At 42.5% G+C, this 20,859-nt stretch overlaps 1 protein-coding gene across 10 annotated transcripts in view; it reads right to left on the bottom strand.

The window, feature by feature from the left end:
- Positions 1-20,859, bottom strand: part of Specc1 (sperm antigen with calponin homology and coiled-coil domains 1) — a 315,008-nt gene that overhangs the window by 237,536 nt on the left and 56,613 nt on the right. The gene's annotated exons all lie outside the window — the stretch shown is intronic.

A 20,859-nucleotide genomic window follows, 5' to 3' on the forward strand; every position in this document is an offset into this window, starting at 1 on the left:
GTGACACATTCTGCAGTCAGGGCAGAGGAAGGAATGGGAACTAGTACATGAGAAGACAGAGCTCCCTACGCTCTGTCAACCTGAGTGACAGTCTTGCTTTTTATTCCCAGGATCCATGGCTTAGACCTTATTCAATACCACCTTGTCCTCTGCCACCAGCCCCATTCAATATCCTCTTAATTCTCTGGGGTCTTCTGGAGGCTATGCTCTCTCTTTTCTGGAGCAGACCTAGACCTCTTCGGAGCTGTTTCCCTGGGGTGCACAGCCCACGTGGGCCCTGTCCTCTGTCTACCTATAAGAAGGCCTCTGCTGGAAGGGGTCTGCAGGCTTCCACCCCAACTGCTGTCCGTCCACCTACTGCTTCTGCCTCCCTCAGCCGCCACCCCTCAACCTGTCTCCCTGACACAAGGAGCCAGTTAACTACGTAACACTGCAGTGACCTGAAAGCAGATGCACAGGTCCACTCTGAGCCGGCGAGACACCGCAAACTGTTCTGTATGAGTGGTTTGGTGAATCCTTACCATACCGGGGGGTGAGTGTCACTGCTCCAGCTAGTCTAAGCATTTGTGCCCTGCTTCCATCCAAATGTTGACACCTAATCCCCAAGGTGGTACTTTTGGGAGGTAGCATCAGGGATCTGAAGGAGCTTGTTTGACCCTTCCACCATGTGAGGAAGAAGGCACCATCTATGAACTAGACAGCCAGCCCTCACCAGACACCCTCGAACCTGCTGGCACCTTGATCTTTGACTTTTCAGCCTCCACAGCTGTGATCAGTACGTTCCTATTGTTTATAAACCACAAAGTTTTTTATTTCTCTCACGGCAGCCTGAAAGGAATAAGATACTCTCATTTTACAGCTGTAGAAACTTTATATGACTTAGGAAGGAGAAATAATCTGTCTAAATCATAGACTTTATCTTGAGCCAAGATTCAAACCCAGTTTATTTTTATTTATTTATTTATGGTATACCTGGGATCAAACTCACGACTGCGCGCTTGCAAGGCTGGTGCTTATGCCGCTAAGTCAAGTCCCCAATCCCTCAAACCCAGTTTAAATGGGCTCCCAAACCCGTATGCTTAGACACCAGGGGCAGACATGGTCTCCTGGAATAATACTGACTTGAATAATATTGACTGCCGCGGGGCTGTGGATCAAAGGCCCGTGGTCCAGAACTAGCACCACTGCTGACGGTGTGAGCTCAGACATTCTTTTTGAATATTTTAACTTTCAACATCTCCACCAATAATATGGGACTAGGATCAGTGACTTCACAGAACGGTGAAGATTAAAGAACATGTTTCTCATATGCTGGACACACAGAAGGCTCTGAGCAGGTATGAGCTGCCTTCCAGAAAAAAAAGAAAGCAAAAAAGAAAATGTGATTGTGTTAAATAGAGGGCTGCTCTGCTTTATTTACTGACAACACAGAGTGACAGATCAATGAAATACATTCAGAGCAGGAGACACACATACCAGAGTCGAGGGAAATATTTTTTTTTGTACTCAGGATAGCCTATTTTTATTTGGAAATGTGAAAGGCAGAAAGTAGAGAGAGAAATAAACATCGAGGGCAGATACCTTACAGTCATTAGAATTGATTTTAACAAATCTGGGATGCAAAAGATGAACACAGGTGGGAATGCTGGCTGAGTAATAGTTTTCTTGTCATATGAATTAATGTAAAATAAATAGATGGGCTCTGGCAGACCACAAGACAGTGGAAAAAAGGGTTTCTGTTCCTAATTCCCTAATTTCTAGTTCTTTTTTTAATTCTTCCTTTTTAAAAAATTTTTTTGACATGGTGTCTCACTATGTATTTCAGGTTGGTCTTGAACTCACTATGTAATTTAGATTGGCCTTGACCTTGCATTGATCCTCCTGCCTCAGCCTCCTGAGTGCAAGGATTTCAAGTGTGCACCACCAGGCCTACCCTAATGTCTTTTTTTTTTTTGAGATAGAATCTTACTATGTTATTCAGGCTGGTCTTGAACTCAGTCTGTTGCCTAAACTAGCTTCAAACTCTCAGTGATCCTCCTGCCTCAGCCTCCCAAGAGCTGGGATTACAGGCATGCACCACCAGGCCTGGCTCAATCCAGCCCTTCTGTCTTTTTCATTTTTTTTGTCCTTTTCCTTTTTATCTATACCGGGTATCGAACTCACGACCGCCTGCTTGCAAGGCAGGTGCTTATGTCGCTGAGCTAAACCTCCAGCCCCAGCCCTTCTGTCTTAAAAGCTTATAATAATCATAAAAGATCAAATCAAGAAATTTATTATATCTAGAAACCCATACATACCAAAGAGAGGGTGAGAGGTGGAGAGAGAGCTCAGGACAGAAGGAGGGTTCTCTAGGGGGAAGTTTTCTTTAAAAGTTCAAACATTTTGTTTTCTTCCTAGGCTTGTTTAGTGCCCCCCAAAAGAGTACAACCTATATTTAAACTATAACACATAAATTGTACAGCATAAGAGACAAGGGAGGAGGGTCAGGGACATAGCTCAGTGGCACAATGCAAGCACAAGGTCCTGAGTTCAATTCCCAGCACCAAAAAAAAAAAAATTTTCTAAGATGACAATGTGCAATCTATTAACTGGTGATTTCTTACTGTTTTCTTTTTGTAGTTCTGTATTATTTGAACCCTTACACTGTTTTGTTTTTTCTTTTTTTACTTTTAAAAAAAATAAAAAAAGAAAGAAAGAAAGAAAAAAGAGACAGAGGAAGAAAGGGGAGGGGACAGTTCTTCAGGAATACCATGAGGTGCTTGGGCACAGGGAAAGCCAGAGCTCATGCATCTTTCTCCTACTCCCTGAAAAACATATTGTTCTGCTACTGAATCACAGTCTTCTCGGCCTCTGTTGGGGGTTAACTTGGGGCCTTGGCTTTATTTCCCTTTTATGGCAAGAAAACTGGAAGGAGATTGGGGAACCGTTCTGGCCGATCAAAAACTAACGAGGAGTCTTGAGAGTGGGAGAGGGCATTCAGGTCTCGCCTGCAAGCACAATAAGCATCAGGAAGCGGAAAGCTAAAGCATTCAAGTCTGAGAACTAACAGCATAAGAATGTGCACATAGCACAATTACCATGGGACTCGGCAGGAAACAGAACGTAAGTGAACAGCATGTTGAAAATATCTAGTTAGAGCTTGTTAGAACATGTGTTGAGTTTGTTTCTGATCTCTTTGATAGTAGTGGTTCTAAGTACAGGATAATTCTGTCCGCAAAGTACATACAGCAAAATGTAGAGACACTTGTGGTGTTCCCATTGTGGGTGCTACTGGGTAGAAACCAGAGATGTTGCTAGACATATTGTAACCCAAGGGCAGCCCCATGACAAAGAAGCAACTGGCCCAAAGTGTCAGCAGTGTCGAGGTTGAAGACTCTGCTGTTGACAGAGTTCTGTGACACTGAATCTCTACACAGGACACAATGGTAATGCTACAGTCTGCCAAGCCAAAGCAATTCCAGATTTTAGAGGAGGCCACAGGAAACTCTTCAAAGATGAATATTTCCTGTGGTTTTCAGACAAAAAAAAAAAATCATGTCCATAGTCTTAGATTCTTTCCTGGTAAGTGAGAAAAAGGTCAGATTTCCACACAGCATAGGAAGAAAAACTGCAAACCAAAACTCACTAGTCTCAGCTGTAGACATCACTGAATGAAAAGGAGAACCAAGACGTGAGCAAACAAAAATTTAATGGGAAAGAACATTTGTACATCACAAATCACACCACTTCATAATCTGGAATGAGATGTGGAGGTGGAGGATCATCACAAAAATGAAACAGATTATAAAGAATATTGACACCAAGTGCTCAGAATTAGTGGTGACATCCATGTGTTTCCAAAGTTGAATCGAGGAGCCAGCATTCCAAAGAGCTGGTAGCCACCAATCAGAAGCTATTTCCTTACCTATCATGTGGCTTCACATCAAAAAATTAAGATTAGATGAGCTAAGGTAGTGGAAAAAGGAAGTGGAAACAAAATCCCCAAAGAGCCCTTACTTTGAGAACAGTTTACAAGGGTCTCTTGTAATGAAGTAAGAATAAAAACCAGGGGGCTGGGGCTTTAGCTCAGCGGCATAAGTGCCTGCCTTGCAAGCAGGCAGTTGTGAGTTCGATCCCCGGTACTGGTAAAAAGGAAAAAGACAAAAACAAACAAACAAACAAACAAACAAAAAAAACCATCATGTAGAAAGGAACCAGCAGCATTTGTAATTGTTTAGATTAGAACACCATGAACTATATTATTAAGTCCTGGTTCTGGGCATGTGACATAGGCCACTGTCTCTGCTTGAGACATCCCCTGGGAAACTGAGGACGGTTGAGAAAACCACTGTCAAGGGTGTGGGCAGGGTTTGAAGAAGCAACAGGGAAGCTGCAAAACCTCAGGGCCAGGATTCATGTCACCCCTCGGTCTTCAGGGGAGGAAGCAGAGGGAGCCGGACCGACATTCAGAAGCTGGGCTTTCAATAGAGAAAGAACCAAATATGGACATTTGGGGGATGTAGCTGGGGAAAGAAAAGCCTTGATGGAGGTGATTCTCTTGCCCTTCCATGTGCCGGCCAGTGCTGCTTACCGGCTCAGGAGAGGCACAGAAAACAGATCGGCCGCCTGCCCTGGCACTGAGCTGGTGAAGTGGCAGACAGGAAGCCGACAGTACCCACCCAATTCCTTTGGCCTGGGTCACTTCCACACCACCTTCCAAAGTAAGCTCAAATTGCTCCCTCCTAGAAAACCTTCCCTCAATCCAGGGCCTCATAAGGGCTCCCTGACTGTCCACTTGCCTGTCTGCCCGCTGGCCTGTAAGCCATCTGAGGGGGCTGCCTCATGGCACCTGCCTATCTGGGGCCGGCCTCGGTGATGAGCCTGTAACAGACTCTCAGCAGTGTGCCCCTGACTTCCCTGTTTCTGTCATCACAGCCTTTCTCTTCCTCCACCAGAAACCTCAGACTATGAAATCAAAACCTCAGAAACATCTTGGATGCTGCCTTGAGGCTCCTATTTCTCAAATTCATAGCTTCTCAGTCAGGCAGCTCAGATTTGTGCAGTGTTTCTGGCAGAAACTCTGCTTCTGTCCCCAGCAGACCTGCCCCTAATCCTCCCTCGAGCTCATCCCTCCAAGGATTCCTGACGGATTTCTGAAGATTCAGCTAGGATTGTCATTCTCTGCCCCCAAACACTTCATTTTCCCCTTATAGTTAATGTCACATTTATCAGTGCCAGCTATGAGCAGGAACACTGGTAAGTGGTTTCCTTCTCTCATGCTCCTCACACCCTTGTCAGGCAGTTTTTGTCATTCATGTTTTCTAGATCAGCAACAGGGAGTTTGCTGACTTCCCAGTATAAGCCCAAGCAGCATCCGTTCAGGCTACAGGCCTAATGCTAGATCTCCTGCTCCTCTTTATCCACTGTCTTAGTTCTTTAGGTTACATAATAAAGTATCTTAGGCTGAGTAATTTAGCAGCAATAGGAATGTATTGCTTCCAGTTCTAGAGGCTGAGAAGTCCAAGATCACGATCAAGGCACTAGCAGATTCAGTGTTTGGTCAGGGCTCACTCTGCTTCAAAGATGGGACCTTTTTGCTGCACCTCGGAAATGGGCAGGGAGCCTCAAATCCTTTTTAAGAGCACAAATCTTATTCATGAAAATGAAGTTCTCATGATTTACTTTGGTAAAGCATCACCTTTTAATAACATCACATCAGGTTTAGGGTTCCAACAGATTTATGTGGGACCCCAACTATCAGGCTGCAGCACCCAACATACTAAACAACTGCCCGCCCCTGCACTCAGCCCAGAAATATTGACCACTTCCCCTGCATTGTCACCAAAGCAGGCTCTTCTCTAAAATTTCACAGAGTCTCGTATTTTTTGTCTAGGGGCCTGCACCCATCGAAGATCTTTCCTCTAAAATGTTCTAACCCTCTTCGAAATTCCAAGGCTTTCTCACAAGGTATTTCTGATACTCTTATCTGTAAACTTTCAGAAACTCTGTGGTTCTCTCCTGGAGTTTCGATGTCCACGATCACTGCCGCTCCATCTGAGCCACTTCTACAGCTCACCTGGATCCAAGGCATCCCTAACCAGTCTCCACCTCTGCTTTTGTCCCTTCTTGCCTGCTACAGTTAATGCCCACTTGGCAAACCAGAGGGGTCTTTAAAAAAGTCATGAACGGTATACTTCAAAATGGTAATTACAGACTAATGAAACAGAACAGAGAGGCCAGAAATACACACACACACACGCACACGCACACGCACACGCATGCACACACGCACCCCCCCAACTGATCTTTCAGAAGGGTATCAAGGAGAGCAATGGGGAAAAGACCTTCTTTTCAACAAATGGTGCTAGAGAAACTGAATATTCATGTATAAAAGCATGAAATTGGACCTGTACACAAAATTGGGCCTTTTACACCATTCACAAAATTAACTCAAGATGAATTGACTATACAAAAAACCTGAAACTAAAACTTTTAGAAGAGGGGCTGGGGATTTAGCTGAGCGGCATAAGCGCCTGCCTTGCAAGCGCGTGGTTGTGAGTTTGATCCCTGGCACGCATTTAAAAAAAAGCAACTTTTAGAAGAAAACACAGGGGGAAAGCTTCACAATGGTTTGGCAATGGTTTCATGGATTTACTAAAAGTACGGCCAATAAAAAATTGAAGAATGAGACTATATCAAACAAGAAGATTCTACACAGCAAAAGAAATAATTAGCATTGAAAAAGAAAGCCACTGAATAGGAAAGAATACTTGTGAACCACATATCTGATAAGGAGTTAATTTCCAAAGTATATAAGGAACTCCTACAACTTAATAGCAAAAAAAATATTAAAAGGGGCAAAGGACCTGAACATTTCTCCAAAGACAATAAACAAATGGCACCCAATATGTGAACATGTCCAACATCACTAATTATCAGGAAAATGCAAATCAAAACCACAATGAGACATCACCTCACATGTGTTAGGGCGGAGTGTTGGTGAGGATGTGGAGAAAGGGTGGCCCTTGCACAATGCTGGGGGGGAAACACTTTACAATGGGTCCAGATTATTACCCAGCAAACTAATATTTATCTTGATATTTAATTATTCACATTATAAACTTAATCTCACTAATGTATAGTCATGCTTGGAAAACAGTTCCTGAAATTATGCAATACCAAGTCTTAGAAATTAACCCAGTTTCATCTGATTTACTGAATTTACTTCAAAGGAAGGCTTCTTAACTTTTTGGTTTACATCTAGTTTCAGAGTCATAGTAAGTAATACTTCATACTTTCATGGTTTAAGATTTACCAGATACTATTACTAGAACCATCCTAAATTTATGTTAGTAGATGCTTTGCAAAGTGAAAGCTGATGGTAAACACAATTAAGAAATGGATCATTTAAAGGATGGAGTCTGAGTACTTTCTTTCCTTTGAGTACTTTCTTCGGTCATTCACCCTTTTCTGTTTTTTTGCTCCTGAGGCCCTTCTGTCAAGTGGGACAGGGGCAAAGCCTATGAGGTCAGTCTGAGGCAATAGTCAATTCTGCCTCATTCTATTCTATTTCCTCTCGGGAACAATGCAAGAACTGCAGGGCATGCTGCCCCACCCGCCCAGCAAAAATCCTGTGCCCTCCTCTCCCAGGCTGCTGTGCATTTGAACCACTGAGACCCTAGATAGAGGGCAACAAACCCTGGCCCTCAGGACCGATGAGCATAGATCCAAGAAAGGACTCTCAAAAACAAGCGCCCTGCCCATGGATAGAGAGGCCAATCCTCTAATCATATCCACTGGCCTCCTCCTCTTTGATCACCAGTCTTCTGACCACAGGAATATAGCAGTAAGGCAGAAGCCAAAACAGCTCTGCAAACTCAGGAAAAGCAGCCCCCACATACCGCATGCTAGCTCTACAGTGCACACTAGCTATATTACAAATGAGACCCTTCAAAAGAAACCGCATCTCAGGACAATTATCCCACAAGTCCCCTTACCAAAAAAGTACATATTTAAGAAAAGGAAGTGTAGTAGAATCTCCCCAGCCCCAACTCCACCTCCCATTCAGCTCTTACACCTTTTCAGAGGGAAAAGCACTCTAGCCATTGAGCTCCGGATACTGAACTTTCCCAAATAACTCACTTCCCCTCCAATACTTTAATTACAGCTAATTCCTCTTCTTCCAGAAAGATCTGAACTCATCTCTACTAGCTCCTCTCCACTCATTCACAGGGCTCACCTGACAACTGTGCAAGCTATCTTGCCTGATTTCTGACTCTGTGTATGTGTTGATAGAGTCAACAGTTTAATAACAAAAGTAAATTTTGAACTGAGCACAATTTAGAACTTGGGCATTCAGGAGGAAAAACCAAGGCTGGCCTCTGGCTTATCTTGCTTCCTGCTCCAAGATAGCAATCTTCTCCTTCCGCGTGGGACCACCAGAGTCACACGGGCTCTGACAAATTCCTAGAAGGAATTCCATCATGTAGAAATGGGTTTTCTACAATGGCATTACTGTATTCTGCAAAAGAACCTAAGCTATGCAAGCTCAAAGAGTTTAGAGTAGAGGGTCTCAACTGGACCCCACCACACGGAGTGGCCTAAGTGTGTGAGGCCAGCGGCCAGGGCCCTGGCGATCTGTCTGTCTGACGAACTGAAGGGCCTCCAGAACTATCATTCCAGGGAAAAAAAGTAGGTGGGCATAGGACCATCCAGACATGCTGAAACGGCTATTTCCTCGAGAAATTCTAAGGTCTCCCACCATACTCACTGGGCCTTCTGAGGCTTATTGAAGTTTTGCCACTGTAGCCCCTAAAAGTTACAAAGCAACGCGGCAGTGACAATGTCCAGGGTGGTGTGGCAGCCTATCAAGGGCGGGTTTCCATTGGTGGCTGCAGAAGCTGTGCAGAGGTGGGCATTAGGTACAGTGGCCCAGCAGCCACACCAGAAAGTGTCCTCCTGGCCTGGAACAGCAGAGAGAGGTTGCATCATGGCTGAGCCTGTTAATTGCACTCGTTGGGACCACTAGGGAGAAATGAAGGGAAGACAGAGCTTAGCTGGAGCTTCTATATGTGCGGAGGATGCATGAACAAAACCTGGATTGTCTCTCCCTGGGACCTAACTCAGATCTGCATTGTTACTCTAGGTACCTGGAGTCCTGGGGGACACCCTTCCACCCCCATTTGACAGGGAAGGCCCAGGGAGTCAGCCATTGTTCAGAGCACCGAGAGAGTTCTGGATTTCTTTATTGTTACCGGATTAAGTTAGATCACTGAATGCAGCTGATTTCTTTTTTGTTCTCACATTCCTGAAATTTTCTTTTTTAACCCACGAGCTTCAGCTATCTTCCTGCAGTGCCAGCTGGCTAATGAAAGCAACTGCTGTGCTTGGCAGGGTTAATTTATTCAGTGCCTGCAACATGCCCTATCTCTCCTCAGCACCAAATGCTTTCGGCATTGTGTTTTAAATATATCCAAGAACCACAAAGATGGATAATTTTGCAGGCTGCTCCTGGGATTACCTTGTTATGACACGTTCAATGCACAGTCCTCAGGAGGAACTCTGCAAGGAACAGCAAGTGTTGCAACCACGGTGTGATCTGCACCCGTGGTGAGGTACAGAAACAGTTATGTAACGGCACCCTGGCTGCCCATGAAGGATGGGCTCTTTATGACACAGATGTGTCTCACCATCAAAGACGAAAGGTAGCTCCCTCCTGGCCTTCAAAGATCAGGACACGAGCTGGGCTACACAGTCACTCCCTCTTCCTCTTTTGGCATAAGAAGCTTGAGTGCTCCATGCATAGCCCCTGCCTGCTCCCACCAACCACCTTGTGCACAGTCAGATCCTCAGATAGAGCAAATGCCAAGCAGCTGTTAGAGCAGACATTTATCATCCAACCTGCAAGCCTCCTTAAGGCCACTGCAAGCCCGTAACAATAGGCTGCACTGTCCTGTAGACTTTGTTCCTTCTCCCCTTCTCTGGGGAACATTACTGCTTTGGCAACCACAGTGTGTCCACAGCACCCTTTACACAATAGAAATCTCCTAGTCTCTTGCTTGGTTTTTTCCTCATCCACCTGATGACCCAAGGGGAAAGACTGTTCTGGTTCTCTTTGGTTCTGTGTGTGTGTGTGTGTGTGTGTGTGTGTGTGTTTCACAACAAATGTAAAAGATGAATCTTGAACTTAAATGTAAAACCTAAGACTTAATACCAGAAGAGTGGTTTGGGTGGATGATGATGATGATGATGACTTTGATGTTGGTTCTGTCTTTTTTTTTTTTTGTCTTTTTCCTTTTATTGGTACCAGGGATTGAACTCGCGACTGCCTGCTTGCAAGGCAGGCGCTTATACCGCTGAGCTAAATCTCCAGCCAAAACCTAAGACTTAAAAACATCCAGTAGAGAACAGGAGAAAATCTTTGTGAGTCTGAATTAGGCAAGGTTTCCTCAATACAACATCAAAACATGATCTACACAATAAATTTTAAAACTCATGAATCATAGTTCATCAAAATGTAAAACTTTTGGTTTTCAAAAGACATTGTCCAAAAAAAAAAAAAAAAAATGAAAGCAAACCACAGACTGAAGGAGAATTTTCTGCATAAACCCAAAACTGTGAGTGGACTTGATTCATGAATTTATAAAGAACTCACTAAACCTAATAAAAAACAAATAAATAAATTTGTGTTGGCATAGGCCTGTAACTCCAGCACTCTGAGGCTGAGGCAAGAGGATTACTGTAAATTCAAGGCCAATCTGGGCTACACAGTGAGTCTACCCTAAACTACACAGCATAATCCTGTCTCGAAAAACCAAAATAATACATAAATAAAATAATAGTCATAAGAATAAGAACAAAATGTACAATTCAATAAAAAGCGGTTGAGCCAGGTGTGATGGCACATGCCTGTAATCCCAGAATTTGGGAAGCTGAGATAGGAGGATTGCTTGAGTTCAAGGCCAGCCTAGACTACAAAGTGAGTTCAAGATCAATCTGGCTAGGGGGACATAGTCAAATAAATAAATAAATAAAAAGTGGTTAAAAATTTAAACAAATGCTCCACCAAAGAAGATATCTGAATGGCAAATAGGCACATGAAAGGATACTAGACATATTTAATCCAGAAGAAAACGCAAATTGAAACCACAAACTCGGTGTGGTGGCACACACCTATAATCCCAGCACTCTGGAGGCTGAAGCAGGAGGATTGCTGCAAATTTGAGACCAGTCTGGGGTACAAAGTGAGCTCCAGGTCAGCCTGAACTGCATAGCAAGACTCTGTTTCAAAAAGACAAAACAACAACAACAAAAAACAACCAACTGAAACCACAAGGAAATACAAAATATTTTTTAAAAATAAAAAGTGCAAAAAAAAAAAAAGCGCTGGCAAGGATACGGAACTGTTAATACACTGCCAGCAGAAATGGAAAATGGTATGGCTGGTTTGCAAAACACTGTAGCAGTTTCTTAAAAATTCAAACGTGTTCTTATATGACCCTGTAATGCCACTTCTCACTATTCGAAAGAAATGAAAATGAAAATGTGCATTCACAGAAATATCTGTAATGCTACTGTTCATGGTACCTTGAGTTGTAACAGCAAAATCCAGAAACAACCCAACTACTTTCAATAATGAGTGAATGAACAAACTGTGAACTACTACTAAGAATGGAAGGCTGGGGATACTTATGTATATATATGTCTGTTTTGTTTTGTTTTTGTTTTTGTCTTGCTACAGGGTCTCATTAGGTAGCTCATGCTGGCCTTGAACTATGTAGCTCATGCTAGCCTCAAACTCATGGTGACACTCCTGCCTCAGCCTCCTGAGTGCTGGGGTTACAGGGGTACACCATCACCCCTGGATGAAAAGGATGCGGTTATAGCTTAATGGTAGAGCTTTGGTTCAATCCTCAATGGAGAGAGAGAGACAGAAAGAGAGAGAGAGAGACAGAGACAGAGACAGAGACAGACAGAGATACAGAGAGACAGAGACAAAGGAAGGAGGGAAGAGAAAAGAAGCAAGAGGAAGAGGAGGAGAAAAAAGAAAAGAAATGGGGGGGGCAGAGGAAAGAAAAAAGTACCAACTGATAAAGAAGAAAACATTTGCAAAATATACATCCCAAAAAGGATTAATATTCAGACTATATGAGGAACCCAATCAACTCAATAGAAAACAACAAGAAAAAAACCCCAAAACTAAACAATGGGCAAAAATCATAGACAGACATTTCTCAAGAAAGACAGGCAGATGAGCAACAAGTGTATGAAAAATGGATAACACTAATCATGAAGGAAACGCAAATCGAAACCCCTCACTCAAAGTAGAATATGTATTACCAAAAAGACAAAAAATAGTTAAGTGTGGGCAAGGGTACAAGAAAGGAAACTTTCACATACTGTTGGTGGGAAGGTAAATTAGTACAGCCATTATGGAAAACAGTATGGAGATTTCTCAAAAAAATTAAAAGCAGAACCATACAATCTAGAAAGCCCATCAGGAAACAAAATCATTACACCAAAGGGATACAGCAGCATACTACCTATTATGCATTGTATAGTACAAAACTGCAGAAGATTTTGAATTTCACTACAAAAAAAAAGCAAAATCTTTGAGGTGATGACTATGTGTTGAGTTGATCATTCCACAATGCACACACGTGTTGAGACACCACATTGTATGCTGGGTATGGTGGTGCCGGCCTGTGATCCCAGCACTCGGGGCGTGAGGCAGAAGGATGGCCATGAGTGGAGGCCAGCCTGGACCACGCAGTGGGTTAAAGTCCAGCTTGCGCTATGCAACAAGAGCCTGTCCTCTTCCCCGCCCCCCATTACACAGTACGTATTTACAAATACGTAAAATTATTAAATGTCAAGAAAGGGTGTGCATGAAGAGAACCAAGAAGCCAACCATGCACCCTCCAGTGAGCCAACCAGCACATCCCGGGAGACAAGCAGGGTGCTCCCCTCCCCCCACTCCATAAGCAACCAGATGATTAAGAAAAACACAGGCTGAGGTGATAGTAACTGAAGTTAAAAAACACAATGTAGTACTTATATTGTGTTTTTGTTTTCATTTTGTTTTGTTTTGTTTACTCTGCAGGCCTAAAGCTGGTAGTCTGGGCATCTATTTGGAGGATAACAATATGCAATCTAGCAACTATGGGGGATTTTCTTCTGTTTTGTTTATGAAATTCAATACTGTTCTCACTGTTTTGTTTTGTTCCATTTTATTGTTTTATTAAAAATTTTAAAAAGAGAAAGGGCTATGGCTATGGTTCAGAGATAGAGTACAAGTTTAGCATGTATGAAGTCTGACCCTCAGCACCATAAAATAAAAATATTAAAATAAATAAAAGTAAAACATTAACATTTTAAAAAGAATGAACTATTGCAATGTACAAAAGGAAATGAACTTTAAATATATCATGTTAGACAAATGAGGCCAAACTTAAAAGGCTACTACCACATGCACAAATTATCTATCCTTCAAATGCCAGGCTTAATGAATCTCTATAACCTTATCTGACTACCATCTCCCCATACATACAAACAATGAAATAATTTTCCATGTATCCTAAATTCCAAGCATTTTATCCTGCTTTTCTAACATATATTGCCTTCTTTTGTATGACTGGGTATGCAAACACCACATTATTTCAACTAAAAGTAAGTGCCAAATCTGATTCACTTTTGCATGTAGACACAGCATCGGGATCAATGTCTTATGCATGGAAAATGTTCAGAAACTCCCTGTTTGATGAGTGATGAACAATTAAACGGCCAGGTGACCTATAGCAGATAAAGTTGGTGTAGTCAGTGCTTAGAGAACAATACAGACCAAGAATGTAGTGGTCTCTTACTGATATTTTAAATCAATGAGTGAATACAAAGGGGTAGATATCAGTATTAAAAGAAGTCCATACAGCCAGGGATTTAGCTCAGTAGCATAAGCGCCTGCCTGGCAAGCACAAGGTCATGAGTTTGATCCCTGCTACCAAAAAAAAAAAAAAAAAAAAAAAAAAAAAGAAGTCCATTAAAGGGCTATGATGCATGAGATAGAAGGATGCTTGTGGGAAAAATAATACTTAAGCGTAATTCTTATTGGTCAAATTGGTGTGCTTCCCTCATTTATATGTCAAAGTCCTAAATCCTAGTACTTCAAAATGCAGCTATGATTGGAGATCTCTTGAAAGAAGTAATTAATGTAAAATGAGGTTTTTAGGGTGGGCACTAATACGGTATGACTGGTGTCCATATAATAAGATGCTGGACACTGACATACACAGATGGAAGACCATACGAGGACACAGCATGAAGATGCCCTCTGCCAGCAAAGGAGATGGTCCTCTGAGGAGATTAGCCCTGCTGACAGCTGGATCTGGGACTTCTGGCTTGCAGTACTGTAAAAGCAAAACAAAAACAAAAACCCCCTAGTGTTTATGATACCCAATCTGTATTTTGTTATGGTAATCCTCAGAGACTAATTAACTTTGGAGGTTTGAGCTGTGGAAACTAAGAAAGAGCACGCTCAGAAGCGGACCAAGGGCAATGCCAGGGTATACACACAGGCACAGGCAGCACTTTGGTGTGGGTGCTGGATTACTTAGCAAGGATGAGAACTATAGGATACAGTGCAAAACTGTCCTGGGAGAATGTTGTGGAGTTCAGAGTGGCAGGTGATGGAGTTACACTCCATTCTGTAGACAAGAGTGCCTCTTCTCTGTGTGGCTGGAGGCAACTGAGTACTGTCTATGACAGAAGGAAACAGGTAGTGGCCCATAAGCCTGATAGCCAAGGGGCACTGGACGCTGGCCAGCTGCTGTGAGGGCACCTGCAGTGGTTGGTTTTATGTGAGTAACTCAGGACCTCAGCAAGAATCTCATGAAGTTGAGTGTCGATCAGAGCAACAAACGTAACAGCCACCATCATCAGCTCTACCTCCAAGAGAGATCCAAAATTCACCTGGACCGTCTTTCTGGATGCTGCCCCCCCCCATCTATTGCTATCTTTCTGCTCACATTTCTACCTCTGTCCAGCTAATTTTCTCACACTAATGACAATGAAGCCTTTAAAACTTAAGTCAGATCCTATCACTCCTCTGTTCAGCTTCCCCCAGTGGGTCCCCATGTTCCTTAGAATAAAATCCGGTTCCCAAGTTGGCTCACAAGCATGCTCTGCCTCCCCACCCCTGGGACCTCCTCTCTTCCTTAGTCCCCATGCCTTGCTGCACTGGGAGAGCAAAAGTCAGGCCCAAGAGCAGTCATGGGAATTCACTTGTTTACACAGGACTGTTTCATTCTTTTGTCTGCTCCACAAATATCTTTGGACCACCTCCTCTATCCCAGACACCGTGGTAGCCATCGAGGCACAGGAATGGGCAAGAGCAAACCCCGTCTCTTCCTGCCTAGGTTGCATGATCCAGTGTAGGGAGCTACCAATTAGCCACAAGAATAAAAGAACTCAATAGTGCAAATGCAAGAAGAGACATGATCAAGCCAGGCAGGCAAAGACTTCAAGTGACATCCTAAGATAATAGGCAAGAACCAGGTGAAAAAGGGGGGAAAAAAATCCATGGACAGAGGAAATAGCAAAGCAAAGGAAGGAGACACAGTGGCAGAAGGTATAAAAACAAGTCCATGGGGATTCATGTTCCCACACTGTAGAGATGATGCTGGGACTGGATGGTCACAAAGCGTCCTGTTGACCACCTCTCACCTCCCTGGACTCACCAGGTAGGCCACACACACACACACACACACACACACACACACACACACACACACTTTTTTGACCAATGAGATGCTCAAATTTTTCAGCAGCCACTTAACCAAAGCAGCTGCATAGCATCTCTCCTGTGGTCCTTCGGGCTGAGGCTCCAAGGCATCACAGACAAAGACAGGAGGGTTCTAATGGGACCTCATCAAGGAGTCCTGCCACAGGTTCCAGTAGGACGTGGGTACCCTGGAGGTTCTCAAGCCCCCACAATCAGAAATCTATCTAAAATACCCCCCTCATCCCTCATAATAGTACAAGCTATGAAAAGGCCCCACAGTCTCTCCCTCTTTTTCTTAGCTCTTTCCTGCAGGGACCCTTCTGAACTCCTGGACAATAGCATCATTTTCTGCTTGCTAAATATCAACCTAATGCATTTCTTTCCTTTCATATAAACGGCATCCCATATGATCAAAGCTACCCAGCATATGCATTTTAAACCATGTTAAAGAGCTCTGCCTTCATTACAGGTTTTTACATTTTAAAAACAATTGGCCTAATTTCATTCTCATTGTTTCTCACTTACAGTAAATCACAGCATTTCCTTTGAAGGTACATTAATTGTGTGAGTAGATTTTAGGGAATTTAGTAAGTGTTGGTAGTTGGCTATGGCAACGATTTGTGAAAAGAGGAATTAAGTGACTCAAACCTGGGAAACAGTGGCCCCCGTGATAAGAATGAAGGGCTGGCAGTAGGGGAAGCTATAGAATTATGAGGGGTGAGGTGAGAGGTCACTGAATACAGATGGGGTGCTCACTGAGCGGCCTCGTGGACAATGCTGACAGCCCCTGCAAGCTTCTCAGGGCACCCGAGTTCCTTGTCTTCCTGACCTCCCATCCAGTATACACCCATGGCAGCTGCAAAGCCATGATCACAATTAGTGACAGGATTCACCAGAGTGCTTCCTGTCCCTCCTTCACTCCCCAGCTGGCACACTCTCTCCTCCTCTTTCACCCTTCTCTCCCCAGGCTTTGCACACCACCTGGTCTGCCTAGACACTAGGTATCTGCCGGGTGTACAGACGCTATGATTTGGATCTGAGCTGAGTACGTCCTCCGAAGGTGCATGTGCTAGATTGGCCCCCAGGGTGATGGGGTATTGAGGTGGCAGAACCTTTAAGAGCTGCAGCCTACGGGGAGATGGCTCAGGAGTAGGGAGTGCCAACCTGGGAAGCAATGCATGTAGTTCTCATGGGACTCCAGAAGTTGTTACGAAAAGAGCAAATTCACCCCTGACTTTCCCTGGCTTCCGGTCTCATCCTGTGATCTCCCTCCCCCATGTGCTCCCACCCTGATGCCATCTGCCAAGCTGTGGCACAGCCAAGGAGGTTCCTCACCAGTGGCAGAATGCAGAGGATACCTAATCTTGGATTTCCAGGCTCCAAAACTGGGATCTAAATAAATCTCTCTTTTTAAAATAAAGTACTTAGTGTCAGGCATTCTGAGATACCAACAGAAAATGGACTTAAGACACCAGATAAAGGGCTATTTAGAACACTAGACAGCTGTTAAATATAGAGATAAGGAACACAGGGCCAAAAGTCCAAAGGAACACAATGACAGTAGGAGTATCTATGAGCCCGGCAGCAGGGACACCTCACAGAGCCTGAAAACCAGGCCAGCGGCTGGGAAGAGGTCAGCATCAACCATCAATCAGCTTTTCCTCCAAGCCTCTTGTGATGAGTTTTCTCAACAAATTCCTTGCTTACCCCCCTGAAACCTCAGTTAAAACCTTTAAAGAATTTTTAAACACCGCCTCCTAAATGCTGCCTCCTTCTTAAAAATGAGCATCTACCTCGAGGTCGTGAGTTCAATTCCCATACCCGCCCCCTCAATTGATCAAATCATATTTTCTTATTGAAAAAATATGTTTCTAAGACATATCGAAAGTATTTATATTTTATGTTTGGATAGATTTTATATATTTCTCATACCAAAAAGCATTATTAATTTTTGTTTCTATTGTGTTTATTAATGTTCATCTGCATATGTTCTTTTTCCACTGGACATTGTTTATGTTTTCCATTTGTAGCCAATCTGCTGCATGGGAATGATATTTCATTAGCTTTGGACTTGCATTTCCATGATTACCACTGTGGCTGAATTACCATTCTATTTCCTCTTCTGGGAATTGCCTCCTTATAACCTTCGCCCATTTTTGTTTGTCCTTTTCTAATTGGTTTGTGGGAATTCTTCACTTATTGTGGATAGCAACCTTTGAGAAATGTTCTTTGTGTATACTTTTGTCTGGGTCTTGCCTGTCTTTACAATGTACTGAGCTTTAATGTACATAAAGTCAAATGTGTCACTGTTTCCCTTTATGGCTTAAAATATTCTTCCCTGCATACCAGGATGATACAAAAGATTTTCTTAAATCCTACAGGGACAGAATGATACATTTGACTCACTGTATGTTATGTATATAAAGTGCATATGTAGTTGTACTTCACATACTCTATCCACATCTACATATATTACTTTTTCAAATGTATATGTGTTAAGTTAGCTTTTAGTGACCATGAAAACATTACAGAATAGACACCATGTCTATTCCCATTTTACAGGTAGTAAGATGAAGGGACCAAGAAGTTAATGAAGATTGAACAATCTGTCTCCTGTGTTCAGGGCTTATCCAATACATTATTTTGACTCAATATTACTCCACACAACTCATTCTGCCTACATCTTATAAAAGCAATACAAACTATCATAATGTGATACCTTAATAGTACAAAAGTATATAACACCTATGAATAAAACAAGTAATCAAGAATTATCATCTTTCCTGGGGATTTAGCTCAGAGGTATAAGCACCTGCCTGGCAAGCACGAGGTCATGAATTTGATCTCTGATGAAAAAAAAATATTTAACAAGAAAAGTAGAATATACAATAATCTGAAATATTAGAAAACAGGAGAACTGCTCATAAATAATATTGGAAAAGCAAGTTAGTATTATTTTTGCAAAGCCAGTTTAAATCTTACTTTTTATATCATCCACCAAAGTAAATATTAAAAGGAAATAAAGCTCCTAAAAGAGGAGAACTTAGATCTCTAAACTAAGAAGCATCAGACAAAGGAGGATAGATTTGACTGTGGAAAAATGTTAAGTGGGTGCACGTTCTTTTAAAAATTCATTTTATTCATTTAGTTAGCAGTACCAGAGCCTTGCACATACTAGGCAAGCACTCTGCCACTGAGTTATAGTCCCAATCCTAAAACCTCATTTTCTAAAGGTGAACAACAGACTAGGAAAAATAACTGATATGAAAAAATGGCAACTACGTCTTATTAAAAAGCCATACAAATTAGCAACAAAAGGTGTTAAATCCTAAAAAAAAAAGTTCAAGAGAAAAAACATAACATAAGCAAGTGTGTGAAACGTTTAGCCTATATACATTGAAAAAAATGCAAAATTACAAAAAATAGGTTCTGTTTTACTTATTCTTCTTTTCCCCACGGTCCTGTCCACTGGGGGAGCAGATGAAATTAAACTGTAATCTGTCACACAGTGTGAATACAAAGTAACTCAGCAGCACATATCAAGCACCACTTAAAAGTTCACATCCAGTCTCAGCAGTATAAGGCCCTGTGTAGCATGCACAAAGCCCTGGGTTCAACCCCCAGTGCTCCAGTGCATGTGCATACACATATGTGCACATACACACATGCACACACTCTTTCACCCAGTAATCCCACATCTCCAAATCCACAGATATAACTTTAAAACATAGTTTCATGGGGGCTGGGGATTTAGCTCAGCGGCATAAGCACCTGCATTACAAGCAGGTAGTCGTGAGTTCAATCCCCGGTACCGATAAAAATGAAAAAGACAAAAAAAAAAAAAAAAAAAACAAACATAGCTTCATGGCCAAAGATAATTACTAGAGTATCATTTATAATAGCAAGAAATAAAAAAAGCAAATTTATTTTTTAAGAACAAAGAATATTTATGGCTCAATCACTTAATAGAGTGTTATACACTATTTAAAAGAACTGTAAAACTATATAATAATATTTTTAATTCTTATGCTAGATGATCTAGCTGTGTTAAGTAGAAAGAAATATAGAAATGTTGACAGTTGTTTTAGGGCAATGGGCTTGTGTCACTGTTTTGTATAACTTCCGAATTAGCTGTTGAAATGCTTTATCAGCAGGAGCTCTGCACTGAGGGTGACCTGAGTTCCTATCCTGGTTGTGCCACAAAAGTGCCACCCCATGGGGCTTCTACTAGAATTAAGTCAAACAATACTTCTAGGAAGCTCAATCACTGTACCTGCTCCCCCCAGGAGCACTCAAAAACATTATTTTTAATATTTTAAAATGTGAACATATTTGGAAAATAAAATTGAAATGAGTTAGCAAAATTTTTAAAGAGATTCTTTACATGAACGTTGGGTGTGGTTTATTTTGGGCTCCTCTACCTTTGGGGGTTTCTCTGATCAGACCATACCTGACCTGTTAACTCACTCAACAACGGGAAGATTAAGGGAAGTGGGAGATGGCTACCCTGAAAAAGGACCGTGTAAGAATACAGTCTGCTGAACAGAGCTGCAAGGAAACAAGAGCCATGTTAACAAGGACTATAGCAGAAGCAGCACGTAGATGTCTTTAGCTTTCTACTTAGAAGTTAGTAAGGGCGGGGGTCACGTTTTCCAAGTAAACTTAAAATATGGGCTTCTGGCTCTACTGAACTAGGTATGTTATTCTAACAAGAAATTAGAGTCAATGGGAAGAGGAAATCAAAACCAAAAAACTTCATTTCTGGAAAATAGCGTAGTTAGGAAGCGATGTCAAAGCACCTGAGCCTTTTGCAGGGCTGTGGGGAATACTGTGCTAAACAGAAACCAGGTACCCATGAGAAAAGCCGCTATCGCTGTCATGCCATTGCTGGGAAATTCTGCCACGTGAGGCTTCTTAAGCACCTAGCTGCAGACCTCAGACAACGTCCTGCCCAAATGCTGAACGCTATCTGTCCCTCTGCCAGATGAGCGAACACGCTTTCCAGGCCACTCTCCACACTATTGAGTAATTAGTACCCACAGAGGGAGAGCTTCCTTTCCGAAGACCTTTATATACTAACTTATAGTCAGCATGAATCACCCTCA

Source organism: Cavia porcellus, unplaced genomic scaffold (genome assembly GCF_034190915.1).
Source record: "Cavia porcellus strain 051 isolate PalLab524CR breed Dunkin Hartley unplaced genomic scaffold, mCavPor4.1 scaffold_32, whole genome shotgun sequence".
In the NCBI taxonomy this organism is placed as follows: Eukaryota; Metazoa; Chordata; class Mammalia; order Rodentia; family Caviidae; genus Cavia; species Cavia porcellus.